This window comes from Schistocerca piceifrons, chromosome 8 (assembly GCF_021461385.2).
Source record: "Schistocerca piceifrons isolate TAMUIC-IGC-003096 chromosome 8, iqSchPice1.1, whole genome shotgun sequence".
NCBI lineage: Eukaryota > Metazoa > Arthropoda > Insecta > Orthoptera > Acrididae > Schistocerca > Schistocerca piceifrons.
Genome location: NC_060145.1, coordinates 241,684,744 through 241,701,278, shown reverse-complemented (window position 1 = coordinate 241,701,278; position 16,535 = coordinate 241,684,744).

Here is a 16,535-nt window from a genome sequence, read left to right as displayed (position 1 = left end):
AATAGGTGGTATAGCACTTAGCAGCTCCATCAGTCAAACAAATCAGTAACAGCTTGCTCTGTACGTGCTTGAGTATTGTCCAGCAAAATGATGGTCAGGTCCTGCAGAAAGTGTCATCACATCTGTCTCTAAGCTGGTCGTAGACTGTGTACCAAAAATCAACAGCATAGAGACAGATGTGATGACACTTTCTGCAGGACCTGACCATCATTTTGCTGGACAATACTCAAGCACGTACAGAGCAAGCTGTTACTGATTTGTTTGACTGATGGAGCTGCTAAGTGCTATACCACCTATTGCGCTTCCCTGACTTAAGCCCTCATGAGTTCAACTCGATTTCTAAACTGAAGGAAACACTTCACGGCATTCGCTTCAGAACTGTTACAAATTCGTCGGGAAATAGACCGCGCCGCTCGAACTGTCAACACAGCTGGCACTGCTAAGATTATCCTACGACTTCTACATCGCTGGCAAGGGGTTATACATAATAATGGTGAATGCTTTGAAAGTCAGTGAAACTTTGAAACACGTGTCTATTTTGTAAGAGCTATAAATAAATAGTTGCCACTGTTAAAATTCCAACCCTCGTGTGTTGACCACGTTGCCTTTAGGATCGTGCAGCTACCTCACATACCTTGGCTCTGGAAATAGGATCATTTGCAGCAAGATAGTATCCATACGGACAGAGCAACGAAGTCTGGACCACCACAGACTGCCAACACGGTAACCTATGTTGTGGCATCTTTGGCATGTAGCAGATGGAGATGACAGTGGTGCACACAAAGCAGTGACATAGTATTGACATAACGTCGTCTTTTCAGACGAGATCCGGCTACGCATACAATATCATGACTGACATATTGATGTGTGGTGGTTCCAAGGAGAACAAACGTTGGCTACATTGCTTTCGTCATCGAAATATGGGTAGTACTTAATGTGATGCTCCGATGTGTTACCGGGCTCTCGTAGACGGTAATTTTGACAGCAGCACCACCTTTCTAACGTACACCCTATCTTTCAACAACATAACACAAGACCGCATGTTGTCACCTCGACAAAGGTGATATTTGACTGTTGTCCTAATCATCACGTTCTACAGATTTCTCATTAGCTGAAAAAATCTGTGATTGGGTCATCGAGTACCATACATGGCATGGACAGTCACTAAGCTTGAAAAACCTTGCCACCTAGATGAAGCAGTATGGAATGACCTCAATTTGACTCGAAGATCAACAGTATTAGATTGTTGCCGCCAGAGTTAGTAGCTCTTTGTACTGAATTTGGTATTCTTCCTGCTATTCTTCACTCTTATGACTGCTGGTTAGGAAGATGCATATATTGGGAAGTGTACTCTCAGAAATACCACCAAATTCAGTCACACGCCTCCTCAACCATAGTCACTAAGCAACGCTGATGCAGTGCTGCTCGACTTGTTCGCAACCATTTCGAATCCTGGTGGTTGAGGAAATTCTCCGTCGGTCGGACGAGACGGCCTCATTTATGCAAGAACAGTATGCTGTGATCTGGCACAGAGTTAAACCTCATCCTTCTCTTTCTTCATTGTTTCAACACAAACACGACATTCCACTTCTGAAGATACTACTACAGTAATTATGTTACTGTTTTCTTTTTATTCTTTTCTTTTCACTTGGGAGAGTGTTGCACTGGTTTACGTATTGTATTTTTATTTATATAAACGTTCTGTAGCTACCGTTTACGAAATTGTTATTTTCAATGTTTTCTGATGTTACCTACTCCACATCTGTTAGTTAAGTGGCTATAACATTTCTGCGTGCATAGTAGTACTAAAATTGTAGTTTCACGTAAGAGTCCGGAAATTGTAATCTATGCTATGTGATGCGAGAAAGATCGAGCTCGAATTAGTGTATCGACAGGTCGCTAGTGGAAAACGGCAACAAAGGTGACTGGAGAGAAGTGGAGAGAAGGGATTGTCGTCTCGAGCACAAGAGAGGGAACGTGCGTCTGTAGAAGCAGCTAAAGGTGCCTAAAAAGGTAACTGCATATTGACAAGCACCCATTCGCTAGCGTGCTTGTGCAAGCTTGCTTGAGCCTGTGGAGGACAAATTTGCGCAAAGATCAGGACTTTATAAGGAGCTTGAAGCTTCATCGAGTTTCGATTATTCAGACTTATGCAAGCATTCAAGCGTGTGCGTGCCTGAGTGTGTGTACCAAGAATAGGAAAGCTCGTACAAACATGTATCAGTGATTTGTTTGGATTTAATTTGGTCCTGTTAAATTACATGCTTTAGAAAAGCTGTACTGTAATGCAGGACAAGTCAAAGAATGCAATAGTACACGGAGAAAAACTAGAATGAACACAGCAGTACTGTGACACAGCTTCCGTAGTGTGTCTAGAGTGAATAGTTAATATCGGAATAATATTTTCTTTTTTTTAACCACTCTTTACTCTGTGCTCCACATGTCTTGTTTTTCTTTTTTTTTTGTAGCGTAAACAAATAGTTTGTCAAAGCCAGCGCATCGTAGGCTCAGTTCGAAATGTTCTCAAACTGATCTTGTACGAGCATGTTTGTGTCGTGTACGTGTGGAAGGTGTGTGCACACTTGCGCGAGCAATTAGTGTATAACTACGTTTAACATGTAAATTTTTTCGGTACGTGGCTGGATGATAAAATTAAAATGTGAATATCTTGAACTCCTTCATATTTTTTCTGGACCGGCATTTCGCAAGGTGGATTTGAATATGCGACGTTCAGACCATGGAGTCATATGCCTTCATAGTGGACTGTTTTCGCCATGCCGATGGGACTGTGAAATTAGTGATTGCATAATTTAATGTTATTCCCCCTGTGAATTGTCGTACAAGAACTTAATAAGGTGAAAGCTATTAATCGGAACAGTGGAAAGACAGTTGTACCAAGTGGAATTGATTAAAAAAATTGAATTAATAAATTTAACTTCCTGTTGCGAACTAATAGTCGACGAAATAACAGTCGGAAAACTATTGTGCTATGACTGTGGTTCGTATTCAATACTCTTTCCCGAACACGCTGGTTGCCCCCCTTTGAACTAAATCACGATTCGCTAGAGATAAAATGAGGGCTCCACTGGGTTTTCAGCTATTCACTATGTTCCCCCTATTATTTTCATACAGAGCAATAATGCGTTGATATTGGTAGACACCCATGGATCTATTGCATAGAGACCTGAGTTGATATTCTGATTCTTGGTGTGTACAAGACTCGATACAGTAGAGTTGCTCTGAGCAGTAGGTAATGATCGTCTCTGGCTACTATTTCTTAAAGCTGATTACACAGTCATACACGATTTTTCTTTTTCTTTTGCCTTTAACTCGTTCCTTCACAGCGCTGGCATGTAAATCGTAGGATGTGGCTTTTTTAAAGTTATAAGGTGCCTGGCTGGATGCTCTTCCTGTCCCCACCCCCTGTATCCACCGGGACGGCATTTGTGTACCCCAGCTGGCAGCGCCTAGTGTTATCCATGTGAAAATGTGCGAATGTTATTTAAAGGTTTGCGATTCGTGTAACTGAGGTTGGACGTGGGTACCAGCCTGATATTCACCTACACGCATGTGAGGAAGCGCCGAAAACCACATCCATACTGTGAGACACGGTTGCCCTCGTCGGTAATCCACCGGGCAGGTTCGTTCCGGGGTTGACACTCCTGCCCGAGAAGTGACGTGCTTAGCACGCACGGCTATCCGGGCGTATTGTTGATATTTGTTTGTTTAGCCACCGAGGACACATGTTGATATAGACTACATATTTGTGCATAGAAAATACACGCATGTACATTTAGATAATTGAGAGCTACAATCAAATATTTTCCATTACAGATGTTTAACAAATACAGTGAAGCGCCAAAGAAATTGGTATAGGCACGCGTATTCAAATACAGAGATATGTAAACAGCCAGAATACGGCGCTGTTATCGGCAACGCCTATATAACACATCAAATATCTGGCGCAGTTGTTAGATCGGTTACTGCTGCTACAATGACAGGTTATCCAGATGTGAGTGGGTTTGAACGTGCTGTTATAGTCGGCGCACGAGCGATGGGACACAGCATCCCCGAGATAGAGACTGGATTTCCCGTACGACCATTTCACGAGTGTACCGTGAATATCAGGAATCTGGTTAAACATCACATCTCCCACATCGCTGCGAACGGAAAAAAAAATCCTGCAAGTACGGGACTAACGACGACAGAAGAGAATCATTCAGCGTGACAGAAGTGCAACCCTTCCTCGAATTGCTGCAGATTTCAATGCTGGGCCATCAACAAGTGTCAGCGTGCGAACCATTCAACGAAACATCATGGAAAGGAGCTTCAGAGCCGAAGGCCCACTCGTGTACCCTTTATGATTGCACGACACAAAACTTTACAAATCGCCTGTGCCCGTGAACACCGACATTTGACCTGCGATGACTGTAAACATGCTGCCTGGTCGGACGAGTCTCGTTTCAAATTGTATCGAGCGGATGGACGTGTACGGCTATGGAGACAATCTCATGTATGAATGGACCCTGCATATCGGTATGGGACTGTTCAAGCTAGTGGAGGCTCCATAATAGTGTGGAGCATGTGTATTTGGAGTGATATGGCATCCCTATTACGTCTAGATAGACTTTGACGGGTAACACGTTTACTGTGCATTCCGACAAATCTGGGCAATTCCAGCTGGACAATGCGGCACACAACACGTCCAGAATTGCTACAGAGTGGCTCCAGGAAACCTCTTCTGAGTTTAAACACTTCCGCTGGTCACCAAACTCCCGAAACATGAACATTCTTGAGTATATCATGGATGTCTTGCAACGTGCTATTCAGAAAAGCTCTCCACCCACTCGTACCCTAACGGATTTATGGACAGCCCTGCAGTGTTCATGGTGTCAGGTCCTTTCAGCACTACTACATACATTAGTCGAGTCCATGCCACGTCGTGTTGCGGCACTTCTGCATGCTCACGGGGGCTCTACTCGATATTAGGCAGGTGTACCAGTTTCTTTGGCTCTTCAGTATAGAATGATAAATGAACCAGACATATTTATGTTATTGACTCATACTATTTCTTAAATTGGATAATAAGTGATACAGATAAGTGAAAATATCACTTTCAGAAGTTTATAGTCCTAAGAGAACGAACTGGCACTTCATACAGGCGAATGCCTTCAGAAATCAGAAGACGCTGATTCTGATCGTTCATTATCAAGTCTGGAACACTAAAGCGAGATGTGGTTTACATGAGCTTATGATTCGAATCACACGAGGAATCGTAAATGTTGATTCTATACAGAAGTACAGGAAACGAGGGATGGTTAAAATGCAATGGAACGAAGGTGGAAATCATAGATCGGTCCAAATGCGTCCTTGTAAAACACGAGCTTTTAGGAATTTGAGGTTTTAGTAACGCATAATATGCGCCTTTCGTTTGTTGGAACACGTTCCACATCTCTTTGCCATTGCTGTTTTCTGTGTCTCTTGACTTCAGGTAAATAGTCTGTATAGGGTAAGTTCAAATCGAGAACACTTCCTGTAGATGCAGTTCGCTTCGCTAAGACATCAACTTCCTCATCCATAGGATGCCAGCGCTGGAATGCACTCGTAGCACAATGATTGTATGCTCTCGCCGTTGTCTACGAATATATTCCAGTACCACAGTCAAAATACAGGGTGTTTCAAAAAGAATATACGTATTTCGAATGCATATGTTTATCAAACTTTAAGACATACGAATATGAAACTTTACGTACATATTTACGAACCTTTCAAGTTCAGATTACAGATGTTCAAATGGCCTCCATCAGCGACACGAACAACAGCACATCGATATTCAAATTCCTTCCACACTCGAGCTAGCATGTCCTTCGTCACGGATATTATGGCAGAACGAATCTGGTTCTTCAACTCTCCACGTTCTGTGGGAGTAGTGGTACATAAACGTTGTCTTTAACGAAAGCCTACAGGAAAGTCAGAGGGTGTCTAATTCGGTGTGACCGTGGAGCCCAGCTGAGACATGCTAAGTCGCCAGCTCCTTGATGACCAATCCAATGGTTCGGTAGAGTTTCATTCAGATATTCACGCACTTGGCGACTCCAGCAAGAGGGTGCCCCGTCTTGTTGAAAAATTAAATTGTCTTCGTGCAGCCTCGGAAACAACCAGTTTTGTAACTTATCGAGATACTGCTGACCGTTAACTGTGTTTCCATCAAAGAAGAATGGGCCGTAAACAGATGATCGGGAGACTTCCTTATATACACATTCTGTATCTAGAAACTGTCGATACCATCTGCGAATGTTTCCACGATTTCGGAGGATCATTTTGGTACCTCAACCTGAAACGTCTGTGCACTGTAATCACGGAACTGCACTTCGCAAACTCGAGAACACAAAATGATTTCTGCAGCGGAGCAGCCATTTTGAACATATGACGGTTACCAAGCAAAACAGAAGACAACTGACATCTAGTGGCTATTGATATAAACTAGACTATGTCTTCGTTTCTCCAGTAGCTGAGCCGAAGCGCAGCGATCGATAGTTTCGACAAAATAATACTTTGTAATACGTATATTCTTTTTGAAACACCCTGTTTAACGGTTGTTTGTTCCATTCCATCTTCGGTGTTGAATACTTTTAAGAACATTCTGGGAGTCGACGTAATTAATATCTTTAAGAAGGAAGTTGAAGATACGAAGGTAATTGTTTCAAAAAATAGCGGTAGGCAGTGCCGTAAAAATCGATGCACTTTTAGGGAGTTTGTAGGCTTTACTAATTTGGATTTGAGGGTATAGAAAAGCACATCCAATTTACTCCTCTTGTGGAATTCTGGATCTATCAGTCAGTATGCATACAGATATAAGCAGGTGACTGAGCCTCACTGAAACAATTAAATCTGCAATTTACAATATGGTACCTTGAACACCACCAATGTTTCGGTTTTCCTTTGAGGCCGGGAATAGTATTGCTGAGACATTACGTACGTTCAGGAGCGGTTTAAAGTCGCGTGTGGCTAGCTTCAATGGTGACCTGTCAGACCCCTGTTCAACAAAATGTATTTTTTAAAGCCTTATTTTACTTCCATATAGAATGGAAAAAGCGTTCGACAATATAAAATGGTGCAAGCTGTTCGAGATTCTGAAAAAAGTAGGGGTAAGCTATGGGGAGAGACGGGTCATATACACAATATGTACAACAACCAAGAGGGAATAATAAGAGTGGACGATCAAGAACGAAGTGCTCGTATTAAGAAGGGTGTAAGACAAGGCTGTAGCCTTTTGCCCCTACTCTTCAATCTGTACATCGAGGAAGCAATGATGGAAATAAAAGAAAGGTTCAGGAGTGGAATTAAAATACAAGGTGAAAGGATATCAATGATACGATTCGCTGATGACATTGCTATCCTGAGTGAAAGTGAAGAAGAATTAAATGATCTGCTGAACGGAATGAACAGTCTAATGAGTACACAGTATGGTTTGAGAGTAAATCGGAGAAAGACGAAGGTAATGAGAAGTAGTAGAAATGAGAACAGCGAGAAACTTAACATCAGGATTGATGGTCACGAAGTCAATGAAGTTAAGGAATTCTGCTACCTAGGCGGTAAAATAACTAATGACGGACGGAGCAAGGAGGACATCAAAAGCAGACTCACTATGGCAAAAAAGGCATTTCTGGTCAAGAGAAGTCTACTAATATCAAATACCGGCCTTAATTTGAGGAAGAAATTTCTGAGGATGTACGTCTGGAGTACAGCATTGTATGGTAGTGAAACATGGACTGTGGGAAAACCGGAACAGCAGAGAATCGAAGCATTTGAGATGTGGTGCTATAGACGAATGTTGAAAATTAGGTGGACTGATAAAGTAAGGAATGAGGAGGTTCTACGCAGAATCGGAGAGGAAAGGAATATGTGAAAAACACTGATAAGGAGAAGGGACAGGATGATAGGTCAGCTGCTAAGACATGAGGGAATGACTTCCATGGTACTAGAGGGAGCTGTAGAGGGCAAAAACTGTAGAGGAAGACAGAGATTGGAATACGTCAAGCAAATAATTGAGGTCGTAGGTTGCAAGTGCTACTCTGAGATGAAGAGGTTAGCACAGGAAAGGAAAAAAATAGAATATAAGGTAAAAAACGAACGTATGGCATCGTTGGCCGGGAGTCCCCATCCGGGGAAGTTCGGCCGCCAAGTGTAAGTCTCCTTTCATTCGACGCCACATTGGGCGACTTGGGCGCCGGTGATGAGGGTGAAATGATGATGAGTACAACACAACACCCAGTCAAAAAATGTTCAAATGTGTATGAAATCTTATGGGACTTAATTGCTAAGGTCATCAGTCCCTAAACTCACACACTACTTAACCTAAATTATCATAAGGACAACACACACACCCATGCCCGAGGGAACACCCAGTCCACGAGCGCAGAAAATCTCTAACCTGGTCGGGAACCGAACCTCGGCCAGTTTGCATGGGAGGCAAGCACGTTCCCACCCAACTAAGCAAGTTGACAGAATATAAAGTAACATATATTACAAATTTATTTCATTAATTTAAGCACTAGCTTCTCTTTTAAGAATAATAAAGCTCTCCATCATAAAACTGAAATAAAGTTTTGTAACCACTACTTACTTAGGATGTGTACACACTGCAGTTGATCAAGTGACGAGCACGTTTTCATGGAGTGGGAGGAGTAAGGTAACCTCTGCAACATTTTTTCAGTTACTGGCAAGCATAACTGGCAGTTTCCACATTTAAAGTGCTGACTTGTACAGTCTCATGATTTTTTTTTTTTTTTTTTGACCGAGGGCTGTTCTCTTTCAATTGAGCCTCGTGATTAATTACAGCTGACGTTTAAAATTCGTCGTATTATAGGTTCATAAGAGTGGAAAGAACAAAATTTAGCGACAGAATCCTTAGCATGATACTACACAGTAAAACATCGTGAACCACCTATTGGCAGGGCCATGTATCTACAAGGTCATGAACAAGTCTACTGTAAAGACACACAGGCTGGATATAAAATTATTAAAAGGAACATAAAATATCATCGCAAAAACAACACTAAGTGAACTACGTTATCACTGATCTTAATTCAATTCAATTCTGACGACTTTTTCGGTTAGCGGCTTACGTTGTTTGATGCGAAGATATACCATGTGATTTTAGACGAGTTTTGTTAACAATGTAGAGCAAAGAGTTTTTATTGAAAATACTGTGGTCCAACTTACTGCGCCAGTTACACGTAAAACGTGGTTAATACGGGTAAGTTACTCATTATTATGGCAGACCAAGTATCTCCTACTGAAGGCTGCACTACACTTCAAAGTGACAGATACATGACACTGTTGCCGGCCAGTGTGGCCACGCGGTTAAAGGCGCTTCAGTCTGGAACCGCGCGACCGCTACGGTCGCAGGTTCGAATTCTGCCTCGGGTATGGATGTGTGTGATGTCCTTAGGTTAGTTAGGTTTAAGTAGTTCTAAGTTCTAGGGGACTGATGACCTCAGATGTTAAGTCCCATAGTGCTCAGAGCCATTTGAACATGACACTGTTTTCCAATATAGTAACCAATTCTCTGAACAACGGTCGGAACATTCTACCAATCGTTCATTCCCTCGACACTAGAAATCCCTTTCTTGGTCAGGGAGCCATTCGAGAAACGCTGTGTGCTAGTCATAATCGTCAGAAGACTTGCGACTGCTGCGAATCAGTTCCTCGAATGCCTCGACATTGTCCGTGGTCGATGTTGACGGCCTCCCTTTCCGACCGCATACCCAATCACCAACGCCTGTGCAGCCTTGGTCAAATCATAGGCACCACTTCACTACAGTTGGATGAGGCACTGCATTTGGTCCATATACCGACAGAATTTCACGGTGGATCTGGTACTGCCTCGCGAATTTCAGCTTTGGAGTACGTTTGCACTTGCCGCGCCATTTGACTCACACACTGTTATGCACGTGCTATCCATACCGCAGCAGAACGGCGTCTGCAGGAATCTCGAAGCATGTACTCTCTGGCGACGACTTGTTCCTACTGCGCAATGGTCTCAGCGTGAGAGGAAATGTGTCTTACTTTCTGAAGGTGCTACATATTCTTCAAAGGTTCAAAATAAACACTATGTCTGTTGTCTATTTTTTCCACGATATTACGATATCCAGTAAAAAACTGGTAATGGTTAATTTTCTTCCTGAACAGTGAGGGAGTGGGGCACTAACAGCGCTTTGCCAGTAGCAGGTGCTACGAATGCAGTATGGATCAATGCGGATTCGCATCGATGTGCAATTATCCACTCTCTATAGTGATTCTGTATGGTTTTACTCCAAACTGTACCAGGCCGAATATTCCTCTCGCTGTATTACTGGGGACCTTGACTGATACCCTAAATGTAATGACCAGCGTGCAGACCTATCAGAGGAAGCACAATAACGTGTTATACGATAATGTGCTACAGTGTTTGTGCAGAGAAGAAGTGAACAAGTACCTAGAAAGCGGAGCTGCAAATTGCTGCATTTAATAGAAATTATAGGATTCCTACCCGCTTTGTTGGCCACGTGAGACTTCTCTGGAACGGAAAACCTCATCCTCAACCGCTTCAGTACCACTGCCAGAACTAAATACCACCTCGTTAATTCAACACTGTAATTCTTAACGTTTGCAAGTAATTTTTAACGATTGCTTGTCTTACTACTAATTTCATAAACCTTGCTACAACCGGGAACAATTAGTGAAACTGTTCTCATATGTCTATCCACGCATTAACAAAGCCGAGACCGAATATATGTCAATTCGTTCTTTAACTTATTAGTGGTCAGTCCCTAATAATTACTATGTTGGTGAGACGCTATAGAAAAAACAAAAGGCTCCCTTTTGAGACTTAATTTGCTCCATCAGTGATGATTTTTTAATGGTACTTTCGTCACATATGTACTGCAATAGGACTATATATTTAGTTCTCTGTGCAGCGCAACATGTCCTAAATGCCCCTGAAATGAATATATTTTCATATGCAAGAATTCGGAAGGAAATGTAACGAAACATCCGTTTATTACTTAAGCACATTTGTTCGTATTAACATTTAATCATTACGTGTTTACATTATTTCAAAACACGAAAGAACCCAGCGTATTGCACGTACAGAACAGTACTGACACGTTACAATGGCGGCTCTTTGTGGCCACCATCAACGTTGTAGACATTGTACCTACGAAGCACATTGTGGTACATACCCTCCATCCCGCCTGGTGTCTCTTCAGTTCTAGCGCAGCGGCAAAAACCAGCAGATCTACCTCTGTCTCTACAGGAGTCTCATAAATTAAACTTTGCATACGACTCCACAAGATGTACTGTGACATACATTGTGTGATCAAAAGCATACGGACACCTGGCTGAAAATGACTTATAAGTTCGTGGCGCCCTCCATCGGTAATGCTGGAATTCAGTAAGGTGTTGGCCCACCCTTAGCCTTGATGACAGCTTCCACTCTCAATCAGGTGCTGGAAGGTTTCGTGGGAATTGGCAACCCATTCTTCACGAAGTGCTGCACTGAGGCGACGTATCGATGTCGGTCGGCGTGGACTGGCACGAAGTCGGCGTTTCAAAACATCCCACAGGTGTTCTATAGGATTCAGGTCAGGACTCTATGCAGTTCATTACATTACAGGGATGTTATTGTCGTGTAACCACTCCGTCTCAGGCCGTGCATTATGAACAGGTGCTCGACCGTGTTGAAAGATGCAATCGCCATCCCCGAATTGCTCTTTAACAGTGGGAATCAAGAGGGTGCTTAAAACATCAATTCAGGACTGTGCTGTGACAGTGCCACGCAAAACAACAATGGGTGCAAGCCCCCTCCGTGATAACACGATCACACCATAACATCATCGCCTCCGAATTTTACTGTTGGCACTACACACACTGGTACATGATGTTCGTCGGGTATTCGCCATACCCACACCCTGCCATCGGATCGCCACATTGTGTACCGTGATTCGTCACTCCACATAGCGTTTTTCCACTGTTCAATCGTCCAATGTTTACGCTTCTTACACAGAGTGAGGCGTCGTTTGGCATTTACCGGCGAGATGGGTGGCTTATGAGCAGCCGTTCGACCATGAATCCAAGTTTTCTCACTTCCCGCCTAACTGTCATAGTACTTGTAGTGGATCATGATGCAGTTTGGAATTCATGTGCGATGGTCTGGATAAATGTCTGCCTATTACACATTACGACCCCTCTTCAACTGTCGGCGGTCTCCGTTAGTCATCAAACGAGGTCGGCCTGTACCCTTTTCTGCTGTGCGTGTCCCTTCACGTTACCACTTCACTATCACATCGGAAACAGTGGACCTAGGGATGTTTAGGAGTGTGGAAATCTCGCGTACAGATGTATGACACAAGTGACCCAGTCCCTTGACCACGTTCGAACTCCGTGAGTTCCGCGGAGCGCCCCATTCTGCTTTCACACGATGTCTAATAACTACTGAGGTCGCTGATATGGAGCACCTGGCATTAGGTGGTAGCACAACACACCTAATATGAAAAACGTATGTTTTGGGGTGTCCGGACACTTTTGATTACATAGTGTACCATACGTCATCCAGTCAGCCTTACTGCATACCAGGACAAGCAACGCTGAGACTTTTATCTTTCCCACAGCAGATGTGGACGCATTACACATGTGAATTGAAACAGTTTTCGTACATGAGTTTCTATTCAAGTCCTAGAAATTTGTAACGAGACTTTTCGAACACCCTGTATATCTTAAATGGCAAGAGAATGACGTGCAGTGCCAAATTTGTTTCACAGTTTCAGATTTTAAGTGGAAAGTAGTTATCTTTTAATGTTACCAATATTGCCTGCATTTTGTAAAAGCAATTCAATCAAATAATTATAAATTCCATTCCAAAACAATTGCCATCCTGGGAAAAACACCATTTACAATGACTATTTTTTTGCACTACTGACCATTAAAACTGCAACGCCATGAAAGAGGTAAGGAGCAAATTTGCATGGTATTCGACATGCCTGGATATGCAAATGATTAAGATTTCAGCATAACTGCACAAAATGGTTAGGAGTTACGTTATCTCTGTTATTTATATGAAGAAATATTACATAGCGAGCTTCTGATTCAGAAATCGCATTTGAAAGTTGGTTATTTGTGAGAAGATTGTGTTAACGCCTTGTAGAAGAAGCAGAAACGGCTTCTAGCACGTATCGGTATTCTACATTGGCAGGACCATGTCCTATGGAGAATACCATTTACTGTTGTACACAGTACTTGCTCGGGATCCCACGACCGTTATGCGAATATGGAATTGTTGGATTCAGAACGGCTATACTGAGTGCTATGCAAGATCTCAACGGCCCCATGAGGCTAGCGCCAGAGAGGACAGGCAGTTATTGTTTGATCTGCTGTGCTGGATCGAACAACCAATTGATGCATTTTTAGTCAGGAAGTGGGTTTGCCCGCAGAAAGATTGTAACAGTCTTTCCAATTTGGAGCCTCTTTCACTGTGCCGTGCTCTCAGCTTGCTGTGACATTTTGCTGAAAAGGACGAAGTCTGTAGTACAGCAGCCCGCCCGGCTGTCAAGTGTGGGGAATAGATAAAAAGAAAGAACTTGATAGTACTATTTCATATTAAGTATGCTAAGAAAGTTGAAGAAGAAACGTTTTAAATGATATTTGCGAAAATTTATTCAGACTCTACCCATGTGCTGTCATTCTGGTGATGTTTACGTGAGACCTCGTCTGAAAGTCACAGTCGTGGTTAGCGAGTTATTTTGTAGCAGGCTGATAACTTCTTCTTTGACCTCCCAGTGAACAATAAATATTCTTGCATTTGAAGACAATGTATCCTGCTGGTATTTCAGTGTACTGAGTGCCACAGCTTTACTGGGACATGCTGAGCTACTGAACGCGATAATTAGAAGTAAATTATCTTCTCTGCTATTTCTTCCATTATTATAGTATGAATTACAGTTAAATTAAAACTTAATCTGATGCGTAATCAATTGGGAATACAGTTTCTGTAGTTTGCGTTGGCTTATTCCATAGGAGACAATTGTTGCAGGAAAGAGAAGTACCCTTTGTACTGCTGTTCAACGCGTCAACGTGGATGAGGCAGCTCAATTAGAGCTGTTGGCGAACTGTTTAAGACCTTCGAAGAAGTATGCGAGCTTACCTTTGGTAAAAGAACATCTATAGTCGAACAACTTACATTTACTGAGATGATGCTTCAACTGACGTAGCCCTGCAGGATATTTGCAGCATGGAAGCAGCAGCTATAGTCAGACTTCGACATTACATTGGGTAGCGAGCTCATAGGAACAATGGTAAGGAAACGAGAAGAATCTAAATGTTGTAATTGTGGCTTGCAGCATGGCAGTTTTGCCGGCGTAAGCTGCCACCAGCACACCGGTCTGCAAAGATGTGGGAAGATAGTAGGCGCTCTATCAAGCGCACCTATCAAGAGAGGCCAGAGACAGACTCGCAAGCAACTGGCCGCCAACGCCCTCTCGACCGCAGCTACACTCCTGGAAATTGAAATAAGAACACCGTGAATTCATTGTCCCAGGAAGGGGAAACTTTATTGACACATTCCTGGGGTCAGATACATCACATGATCACACTGACAGAACCACAGGCACATAGACACAGGCAACAGAGCATGCACAATGTCGGCACTAGTACAGTGTATATCCACCTTTCGCAGTAATGCAGGCTGCTATTCTCCCATGGAGACGATCGTAGAGATGCTGGATGTAGTCCTGTGGAACGGCTTGCCATGCCATTTCCACCTGGCGCCTCAGTTGGACCAGCGCTCGTGCTGGATGAGCAGACCGCGTGAGACGACGCTTCATCCAGTCCCAAACATGCTCAATGGGGGACAGATCCGGAGATCTTGCTGGCCAGGGTAGTTGACTTACACCTTCTAGAGCACGTTGGGTGGCACGGGATACATGCGGACGTGCATTGTCCTGTTGGAACAGCACGTTCCCTTGCCGGTCTAGGAATGGTAGAACGATGGGTTCGATGACGGTTTGGATGTACCGTGCACTATTCAGTGTCCCCTCGACGATCACCAGTGGTGCACGGCCAGTGTAGGAGATCGCTCCCCACACCATGATGCCGGGTGTTGGCCCTGTGTGCCTCGGTCGTATGCAGTCCTGATTGTGGCGCTCACCTGCACGGCGCCAAACACGCATACGACCATCATTGGCACCAAGGCAGAAGCGACTCTCATCGCTGAAGACGACACGTCTCCATTCGTCCCTCCATTCACGCCTGTCGCGACACCACTGGAGGCGGGCTGCACGATGTTGGGGCGTGAGCGGAAGATGGCCTAACGGTGTGCGGGACCGTAGCCCAGCTTCATGGAGACGGTTGTGAATGGTCCTCGCCGATACCCCAGGAGCAACAGTGTCCCTAATTTGCTGGGAAGTGGCGGTGCGGTCCCCTACGGCACTGCGTAGGATCCTACGGTCTTGGCGTGCATCCGTGCGTCGCTGCGGTCCGGTCCCAGGTCGACGGGCACGTGCACCTTCCGCCGACCACTGGCGACAACATCGATGTACTGTGGAGACCTCACGCCCCACGTGTTGAGCAATTCGGCGGTACGTCCACCCGGCCTCCCGCATGCCCACTATACGCCCTCGCTCAAAGTCCGTCAACTGCACATACGGTTCACGTCCACGCTGTCGCGGCATGCTACCAGTGTTAAAGACTGCGATGGAGCTCCGTATGCCACGGCAAACTGGCTGACACTGACGGCGGCGGTGCACAAATGCTGCGCAGCTAGCGCCATTCGACGGCCAACACCGCGGTTCCTGGTGTGTCCGCTGTGCCGTGCGTGTGATCATTGCTTGTACAGCCCTCTCGCAGTGTCCGGAGCAAGTATGGTGGGTCTGACACACCGGTGTCAATGTGTTCTTTTTTCCATTTCCAGGAGTGTATTTAGGCTTCAGCAGCTGACTGGAGGCCCTCAGCCACTAGCTCAGTCGCCGGCCGCTGTGGCCGAGCGGTTGTAGGCGCTTCAGCCCCGAACCGCGCTGCTGCTATGGTCGCCAGTTCGAATCCTGTCTTGGGGATGGATGTGTGCGATGTTCTTAGGTTAGTTAGGGTTAAGTAGTTCTAGGTCTAGGGGACTGATGACCTCAGATGTTAAGTCCTATAGTGCTTAAGAGCAATTTGAACCATTTTTGAACTATCTCAGACACTGTCTCACGAACTAACTACTCCAGTTGGCGTCTGTCATTCATTCGCGGAGCGGCGTAGTTCAACACAGGCTACACCAGTACACAGCGTCCAGAAAAGGGTAATAGCAAGATTACCGGTATTATCTGCAAAAGGACTATTACAGAAGAGCTTGTACCACAACACATCGACTCTATTGAAGATAGGTAGTTTCCTTTTCATGTAAATAAAGTATCGTGTTAATCCACTTGTGCATTTGTGTTGTAGAAAAGTGATACCGGCCACCCACAACCACGTCATCTCCCTTTCTTTCATGGTACAAGACTCTACAGCGGCGACGA